Raw genomic sequence first — 10,584 nt, forward strand, 5'->3', positions numbered from 1 at the left:
TCCCTCAAGATGTGCTAAAAGTCTTAAAACCAATGATGTGAACCAAAATGTAGTGATTCTTCTCACTATTAAATCTACTTGTGGCATTTATGCTAGATGTCCTTATAACCCTAGACTATACCAGTTTAGATATCTTGGTTCATGGAAAAGAAATGCTTCTGCAAGATGACATGAAAATTTCAATGAAATTTGACTGTAATTGTCTTCTCATTCCAATGGCCCAACAGGGAAACAAGTGAGCTTATGTCTGAATAGAGAAATTGATCTTAAACTACCATGGGAAATTAGAGTTGTGTGTGGCAGCCTGGTTCCTAAGTCACCATCTGAAGAATAGTTACTAATCTTCAACATCAACTGCCAGTTCCATTCATGAGATATAAACTTCTGTATCTTTGAGCCATCAAGTATATTTGTGGAATACAATTTCTTACAGAAGTTTGACTTACCCTAACTATTGTAAGAAGAAAAAAGATATGGAAACATATCATTGTCACCTATAAAATACATAGATCTCAAGAAGTATAATAGTACACTTATACTTTGCTGATGAGCTGTAAATTGGTAAAACTTTTATGGAGGGAAATTTGGTACCATCAATCAAAATTACAAATGTGCAGTCTTTGACCAAGCAGCTGTACTTCTAGTAATTCATCCTTGTGTGTAAAGTAATGTATGTATATAAAGTTATATAAATATTACTTTGTTGCACTAATGTTTAAAAGAACAACCATAGAAAACAATTCAAAAGGCTCTCACTATCAGACTAAGTAGCTATTTTCAAAATGAAACAAGTATTAATATTCTGAAATGAAAATGTCTTTAAAGTATATAGTTAATTGGAAAAATCAAAATATATAGCATACTATGATTTGTGTTAATTATAGAAAGGTATTCAGGATGACAGAATTTGTATATGCTTAAAATATTTCTACTGATATTACTTCTTCAAAATGACATATGCCTATATTCTTCACACTGGTGGAATATTATTATTACAGTATAAATCAACTTAAAATACTTTGTGAATCAATGTTTATGGATTGTTTATAGGAGAAAGTGAGTACATGAAAATAGCAGTCCAGACACGCAGAACAAGGGCAGCAATGACTAAGTGACTACAGAGGAGTTTTTAATCACAAACCTGGCTCTTGGAGGTTTAATTTAAACATAACTTCAATGAATATTTTTTTAAGCACCATACCATATTTGGTATCAAATAGTTTCCTCTTCAGCCAATGAGCAGATGTGAGGCAGCATCATTTGTCTCTGGCAGAATAAGACTCAAAGCCTGTTTCTTTGTAAGAGCAATAAATATACAAAATAACAAATCATTAAACTATACAGTCAAATATGCAATCTATAGTAAAGACAGAAATAAGTATAAAAAGGACTGGACAAACTGTGTCAATTTCCCAAACACTATACATAGATTTGGTGTTGCTTTAATCTAAATATCAATAGGAGGCTTCCAGATCAACATGGCTGTGAAGAAATGCTGCAAGTAAGTCCTCCCATAAAAATAATTAATAGGGAGGAATAGAGGCAGGTCCCTGTGAGAATCAGGACATGGAAAATAAATGGGAGACACTGGCAAACTGCCTGAACAGGAAAGTTGCAACAAAAGAGATCTAGAAGAGAGGAGGGCAGCACAACCCTGCTACCCTCCCCCATCCACAAAGCCAGTACACTCCAACCAACAGAAAGGGGGAAAAAAGACAAAACAAGTACAAACTGGAGATCAAGTGGGATAGTGAGTGGAGAGGAACTACTGCAGGCACTGCACTCCATGACCAGGAACTGTGGAAAACCATCATGGAGGTGAACAAATGGCTACAGGCACCATTAGAGGACAATAAGGACTCTGCGGAGAGACCTGCAAATAGCCAAATGCCAGTCAGTAAGGTTGTGCAGAACAGAGCTCTCTAGAAAAGCATACACAGATCTGGCTGCCCAGGTCCCTGAGCCTGCGACCTAGGATTGAGGGGAGATGCCCAGGAGCCTTCATTAAAGTGAATGACCCTCACTGGGTAATCAAAAACCCGGCATCCTGGCATGGGAGCGGGGTGCAAAAGGCGCCATTTCTGCGGGCACTGAAATGAAGTACTGCCCACGTCCTGGATCTGAGGGCTTTGGAACTGAGAACCGGGGCATAAAATTTGGTATGTGGGAAATACATGACAGTGAGACAGCAGGTCACAGGGCGGACACAGCACCCCCACGCTGTTGAGGCACTGCACACCACCCTCCCTCTGTTCCCTGGACACGTAGGGGGAAAAAAGCACAGTTCTGGAAGAATACTAGGAAAGATCTCTGGTGCCACCTAGTGATCAGAACAAAATCACCAACTTCCTGACAGCTGAAAGCCAGGGATTCAAAAACCACCCTCAGGGTCTGAAAGGAGTGGGCCATACAAAAGAGGGTGAGAAGGGAAATGAGGCGCGGAGCAAGACCCCATTCAGGAGCTGAGAGCTGGGCATGGAATCCGGGGTGTGGGACATGCCATAACAGCAGGCACTGCACAGGGTGATAGCCAGTGTTTTGGATCTCAGAGTCCTGGAATCAAGACCTAGAGCACAGAATTCAGGACACATGATCCACACAGCTGCGGGCACAGCACTGGGTGAACACGGGGCAGACACAGCACCCAGCATGAGCAATAATCCCTTCATTAAGGTGCTCCCCTTGCTCCCTCCCTTTCTCAGAGAACTACAGAGAAAAAGGACAGATCTGCAAGTACAGGTCTCTGGCGCCACCTAGTGACCAGAACGAAATCACCAACTAGCTGATTTCCTGCTGGAACTGAGTAAATACAGAGGGAGGGAACTGTAAAAGACATTGCCCAGCAACAGGCCTGCCCAACAACACCCTGGTGAAGTTTAGCCTAACAGTGCTGGAATCCATCTAGTAAACAGATTCCGACACCACTGAAGGCATTCCAAAGACATGCTCACCAATAGCAGTGGCACAACGTCCCAACACATAGAGCTAATTGGAAAGCAAACAGCAGGGAGAAGGAAAAATACAAATAACCAAGCAAGCCCGCAGGGGAAGGAAACACCACAAAAAGAAAATGAGTCACCAGGATTCAACAACAATGACATGGAGCATTTCTCTGTGTATCAGATAGAGAATTTAGAATCATCATGATTAAAGGTATAAAGAAATTGAAAAGGTAAAAAATGGCATGAGTGAAATAATCATTGAACTGAAGAACAAAAATGAGACCTTAAGAAAGGAAATAAAAGAAATGCAGGAGACAAAAAGATTACTGGAGGAGACTAAGAGCTCTGAAAAGTATTGAAAACAGAATCAAGGATATGGAAGAATGTATCAGTACTCTCGCAGATACAGAAATAAAAAGAACCAAAAGAGGGGCTTCCTGGTGGTGCAAAGGTTAAGCACCACACTGTGAAGCAATCTGCAGCTTCTGCAGCACTAGTTGGATCCCGGCCAGCCAGGGAGCAACCCACATGGGGCAGCAGACCTCTCCTGTCATGCCTGCTGCTCCCCTCAGCAGTGTATTTCCGTCAATTTGCCTGCTCTGTTCCCCACTCTGGCTCTGGTGAATCCTCTCACCCCCCACATTTCTGACCTGTACCCCAGCTCCTGTATGCAGAAATAAATCTTTTTAAAAAATGAAAAAGTAAAAAATAAAAAAGAAGAACCAAAAGAAAAGGAGAGAAGAAATACAAAGGAAGAAGATGAGGAAACACTTTGGCAATTATCAGACTCCATGAAGAGGAAATATAAGAATTATAGGCATTCCAGAAGGTGAGGAGAGAGACAAAGTATCTGAGAAATTATTCAAGGAGAAAACTAAAGAAAACTTCACAAACATGAAAAAGGGATGAGTATAGACATACAAGAAGCAAGAACTCCCAATTATCATAACGAAAGGAAAACTAAAGCAAGACACATAACAGTAAAGCTTGCAAGAGTTCAGGACATGGAAAAAATAATGAAAATTATGAGGGCAAAAAAACAGACAACTGGGGCCTCCCCGGTGGCGCAGCGGTTGAGCGCTGGGTTGCGAAGCTGCCTGCGGCCTCTGCGGTGCAGGTTCGATCCCCGGCTGCTCCCCGGTCACCAGAGGAGGGTCCCACATGGAGCGCAGACCTCTCCTGCCGCCCGCTGCTCCCCTCAGCAGTGTACTTTGGTCCTTCTGCCTGCTCTGCTCCCCACTCTAGCTCTGGTGAATTCTCTCACCCTTCCGCGCTTCTGACTGTACCCAGTGCATTTATAAACAAAACGAACAGGGCCTCCCTGGTGGCGCAGCGGTTGAGCGCTGGGTTGCGAAGCTGCCGGCGACCTCTGCGACGCCGGTTCGATCCCCGGCTGCTCCCAGGCCACCTGAGGAGGGTCCCACATGGTGCGCAGACCCCTCCTGCCGCCCGCTGCTCCCCTCAGCAGTGTGCTTCGGTCCTTCTGCCTGCTCTGCTCCCCGCTCTGGCTCTGGTGAATTCTCTCACCCTCCCGCGCTTCTGACTGTACCCAGTGCATGTATAAACAAAACAAACAAACAGACAAATAAATAAATAAAACATGCCTCTATTAAAAAAAAAAAAAAAAGAACAAACAAACAAATAAATAAATAAATAAATAAACAGACAACTTATAAGGGAAAACCAATTAGGTTGACATCAGACGTCTCCAAAGAATCACTACGGGCAAGAAAAGAATGGAGTAACATATTCAAAAAACTTTAAGACATCAAATGCTGCCAAGAATACTTTGCCCTGCAAAGTTCTCCTTTCTCTATGAAGAAAAAATATGGACCTTCTCAGACAAACAGAAACTCCAGAAATTCATTACAACTAAACCCCCATTCCAAAGAATTCTACAAGAACTCCTAAAGCCAAAACCAACAGAGGAATGAATAAGAACAAAATAAAACAAGGAAATAAAATAAAATAAAATAAAAAGACAAACAAAATGGCAAATACAGATGCCAACATATCAATATTAACTCTAAATGTAAGTGGATTAAACTCATCAACTGAAAGACAGAGAGTAGCAGGCTGGGTTAAAAAACAAAATCCAGCCTTCTGCTATCCCCAGAAAACACACTTAACCACAAAAGATAAGCATAGACTGAAAATAAAAGGTTGGAAAACAATCCTGCACATACATGGGCCAAAAAAGAAGGCAGGAACAGCTATATTTATATCATATAAAATAGAATTCAAATTTTAAAAGGCAAAAAGAGACATAGATAACACTGCAATAGGATCAAGGGTACAATACATCAGGAAGATAGAGCACTAATCAACATATAATCGCCAAATGAAGAAGCACCAAAATATATTAGACAATTACGATCAGCTCTGAAAACAGACACATCTATAGTGGGAGACTTCAACACCTCACTCTCACCAATGGACAGATCAACAAGACAAAAAATAAACGAAGACACTAGACCCCTAAATAAAGACATAGAAGTCATGGACTTAACAGAAATCTACAGGACACTGAACCCAAAATGTCTGAGTACACGTTTTTCTCAAGCACACAGAGAATATTCTCCAGAATCTATCACACACTGGGCCACAAGACAAACATCAATAAATACATGAAGATCGAAATCATTCCAATTATCTTCTCTGCTCATATAGGCATCAAACTAGAAATAAAAATAAGGAAAAGAAAATAAAGAACCCTCCCCTTCATGGAGATTGAAACCCACGCTACTGGAAGACCACTAGACTAATGAGGAGATCAAAGAAGAAATTAAAAAATGCTTTGAGTTGAACATCAAGGAGGACTCCACTTTCCAGAATGTATGGGATGCAGCAAAAGCAGTAATAAGAGGAAAATATATAGCAATACAGGCTCGCATCAAGAAACAAGAAAGAACTAAAAAAAAAAAAAAACCCTAATCTCACATCTCAAAGAACTAGAAAAAGAACAACAAAAAAAACCCTAAAGCCAGTAGAATAAATGAAATAATAAAAATCAGAGCAGAAATAAATGAAATAGAAATTTTTAAAAAATCAATGAAATCAAAAGTTGGTTCTCTGAAAAAATAAACACAATAGACAAAATCTAGCCAGGCTAACGAAGAAAGAATGGGAGTAGAAATCAAAAGAATAATCAGAGATTACTATGAACACTGACATGCAAACAAATTCAACAACCTAGAAGAGATGGACAAATTCCTAGAGTGATAAATCATCCAAACTAGATAAAGAAGAAAGAGAACACCTAAATAGACCAATTACAAGCACTGAAATTGAAGCACTAATCAAAACACTCCCCCAAAACAAAAGCCCAGGGCCAGATGGCTGCACAAATGAATTCAAACCAATTGGTGCCTATCCTATACAAACACTTTCAAAAAATTGAAAAAGAAGAAATACTACCAAATATGCTCTACAAAGCCACATTACACTAATGCCAAAACCAAACAAAGACAACCCCCAAAAAAGAAAATTACAGGCCAATCTCCCTAATTAACACTGATGCAAAAATCCTCAAAAAAAAATCCTTACCAACAGAATCCAACAATGCATCAAAGGGATAATATACCAAGATCAAATGGGGTTCATCCCAGGCACACAAGATTCAACATAAAAACACCAATCAGTGTAATCCAATACATCAACAAAAAGAAAAATAAAAACCCTATGATCCTATCAATATATGCTGAGAAATCATTCGACATAGTCCAACATTCATATATAATGAAGGCCCTTGAAATTCTCTGATAGAAGGAACATACCTTAACGTGATAAAAGCCATATATGATAAAACCACAGCCAATATTATTCACAATGACAAAAAGCTGAAGGCCTTTCCTTTACGATAAGGACCGAGACAAGGATGTCCTCTCTCACCACTGCTCTTCAATATAATTACTGGAGGTCCTAGCCAGAGCAACAACACTAGGGAAAGACATACAAGGAATCCAAATATGGAAAGAAGAAGTAAACAATCACTATTTGCAGATGCTATAATAACATACATAGAGAACCCTAAAAACTGCACAGAAAAACTACTCAAAATAATTAATCAGTTTAGTAAAGTAGCAGGACACAAAGTCAACATACAAAAATCAGTAGCCTTCCTATACACAAACAATCAATCTGAAGAAGAAGAAATCAAGAAAACCATCCTTTTTATAATTGACACAAAAAATATCAAATACTTGGGAATAAAGCAAACAAAAGAGGTGGAAAACCTACACAAAGAAAATTATAAAACACTATTAAAGAAATAGAAGAAGATACAAAAAATGGAAAGACAACACTTGCTCATGGATTGGAAGAATTAACATTATCAAAATGGCCATCCTACTAAAAGCAATATATAGATTCAATTCTATTTCAATAAAAATCTCAATGACAGGCCTCCCCGATGGCGCAGTGGGTTGAGCACAACTCTGTGAAGCTGTCATCAGCCTCTGCAGCATGGGTTCAAGTCCCTGCCTGCCAAGGAGATTCCCACATGGTGAGGCAGACCTCTCCTGCCATGCCTGCTGCTCCCCTCAGCAGTGTCTTCGGTCTGTCTGCCTGTTCTGCTCCCTGCTCTGTCTCTGGTGAATCCTCTCACCCTCCTGTGCCTCTGGCCTATACCCCAACTCTTGTGTAAAAATAAATAAATCTTTAAAAAAAATTTCAATGACATTCATCAAAGAAATAGAATAAATACTGATGAAATTCATATGGAACCACAAAAACCACGAATAGCAAAAGCCCTACTGATGAAAACAAAGGAGAAAGAGGTATCACACTTTCAAACTTCTAGCTATACTACAGAGCCATATTAATAAGACCGTTTGGTACAGGAATAAAAACAGACACACAGACCAATGGAACCAAATAGAGAGCCCAAAAATAAACCCACACTTCTATGGACAACAGATCTTTGACAAAACTGCAAAGAATATGCAATCGAACATGGACAGGAGCAGTATTAAATGGTTATAGAGCAATGATGTGAGTGATGGCAATGATGTGAGCAGTGATGCCAAACAAAAATAAAAATAAAATATGTATCTTCCTCTTCCCCTCTTCTCTTCCTCTCTCTCTCTTCCCTGAATTTTAGGATCGCCTTTTAAAACAGAGAACAAGATATAAAAGCAGACTATAAGGAAGTTACTGGGTACAAAAAGAAATAGGATGTGGCAAAAAGAAGCTACCACTGGTGGCTACATGAAGGCACTGTTGCTGCAGGGGCCTTGTTGCCCCAGCCAGATAGGATACTGACAAGCAGCAAAGAGAAAGGGCCTCACACGGTGGGGCTGAAGATCTGGCATCCCTTTGCTTTTTGTTCTTGGTCATAAAAGGAGAAAAATTTCCCAAAAAGTACATTAGGCGCTACATTATATGCATCAGTATACAGTAAATAAACGGCATGGAAAATTATCTGTTAGAAACTAATTATTAAACAATTTGGCCCACTTGACAATGGGAGACAAGTTATTGAACATGCCTGACAAGCATTACAATACAACTATTATTCTAAGTCCTTCTTTTGCCTTCCCTTGAAGTTTCTTGGGAAAGTTCTTAAATGAAGCTATTTGCATTAAGGAGTTTCTAGGTAGAGGAAGTTCTGATAGCTGAGTAGCAGCCGGCCCCTGGTGTGAAGGCCATGAGAATAAGAAAAGTTCTTTCTTTGCTTAGGCTTTAGCTGATGGGGATGTTCCGGTGGCTATCAATTGTCTTAGGTTATTGTTTAGCTGAAACAATGAATTTTAGTGTAAGACTTAGTTTTTTATTAACCTTGAAGGTTGCCTTCTTGCTGAGAGCACGGAAAAGGAGATGCACTAATTGTTTCTGATTTGTTTCTATGCACTTGATAATGTAATCTCAATGCTTGCAAAAAATGTATAAATAAAGAACCTGCTGAGCCTTTCGGCAGAAGATACTAACACCTCACCAAGTGTCCGTGTCTCCTCATTCCCTTCCCCTCAGCCCCTAAGTTTCAGATCATTCGTATTCGCGAGGCCATCTCATCCTTTCAGGAACCCTGACACGACATCTTGCCGGAGGCTGGTCCCCGGCACACTGTGACTCCAACAGTCTGGATTGGGTACACAGTCACAGAAAACCTGACTGGAAAATTAGTCATAGGCTTCCACCAGCAGTGGTGTATCATGATCTGGGTAACCTAGAATAAGGTAGGTTTCCATAGGTGAGATGAAAGTGTAAAGGGGGGAAATCAAATAACCTGGAATAATAGTTTGGGGACAAGGAAAAATGGTCAGAGAGGGATACTGAAGGTGCCTTCATTGCTTTAGCCCCACCTAACTCAGGGCTAGAATAGACAGAGACTTTTGATCCATCCCCTTGCTTCTTTTCAAATGGGGAAATTCAAGACTGTGCAGTGGAGGCTGAGTCAAACATGGGGATTTCCCAGTATCATAGGCCAGTTCACACAGACTTTTCAACAAGCAACAAAAGTGTGATCTTAGAATTCTTTTGCTGATTGGCTAACCCTCATGTAAATGACTTTAGCTTGGACTTCTGCCTAAATAAGGGACCAGGAAAAAGTCTAATTATAATAAAGTAAAAATCAAAATCAACAAGCAACTATAAACCAGAAACACACTACTGGGGGAGTGGGGGAGAGGGAGTAGGATCAAAAAAAGGGGGTGGGAATTATATGGGGACTATAACCAAGAAGACAATGCATACATTGTACAAAAATGAAAAATGATGTAACAAATACATAAAATAAAATAAAAATACTCAAAAAAATAAAAAATAAAGACATAACACTGATCAAGTATACTCACCAAGTGAAGGAGCACTAAAATACATTAGGCAATTGCTATGAACTCTGAAAACAGACAATAAAATCTCATTTGCAATTATTTTAAAAAAATCTCACTATTGTAAATGGTATTTAGGTTCTAGACCAGCCGACAAAAGGTAGTCCATAATGTATCTTGAATACATTGAGAGATGGTATTTATAAAGTCCTTATGTGGTTTTTTAGTTACCTGGAATTATGGGAAAGATAGGAAGAATCTGTAAAATTATCTTAAAGGCAAATTTAAAGTTTTCTCCTGCTGTGAGATTTTGGTTCTTCTAACCACCAGACAATTTCTGTTTACCTCTGATAGTTTTATTTTATGTCTACACTTAACGAAAAAACATACTATACAATATTATATAATACATAGTTGTCTTAAACTTTAGTAAATTAATATTTTAAAGATTTAAAAATAATACCATGAGTTGATCTTTTTAACATTAACAAAGACAAAAAAGTAATTTTGTCATTTCTCATTTCTATTCAGATGATAGAATCATTATGGTTTTGTATCACTGACTTTTATCTCATCTTTATGGAGACATAGAGCAGGAAGAGCATATTAGATGCATTTGATCTTGAATCCATTGTGTTTTCCATCTACGAAGTGCCTTGGCTGTCCCTACACAGAACTGTCATTTTAAGTATAACTCGGATCTCAGAACCTGAGTAGGCTCACAAATGTGGGAATTTCAGTATAAATCAGTCAACATAAATTGATGGGAGAAGAAGAGACTGAGTACAGTCTTATAAACTATACAGACTGATACGGCAAAAAAAAATCCAGGATCATATTTCACCTATCTTGATTTGATTTAGAGGAAGAGG

Source organism: Talpa occidentalis, unplaced genomic scaffold, assembly GCF_014898055.3.
Source record: "Talpa occidentalis isolate TD23 unplaced genomic scaffold, MPIMG_talOcc4v2.1 talOcc4.2, whole genome shotgun sequence".
NCBI classification, from domain to species: Eukaryota; Metazoa; Chordata; class Mammalia; order Eulipotyphla; family Talpidae; genus Talpa; species Talpa occidentalis.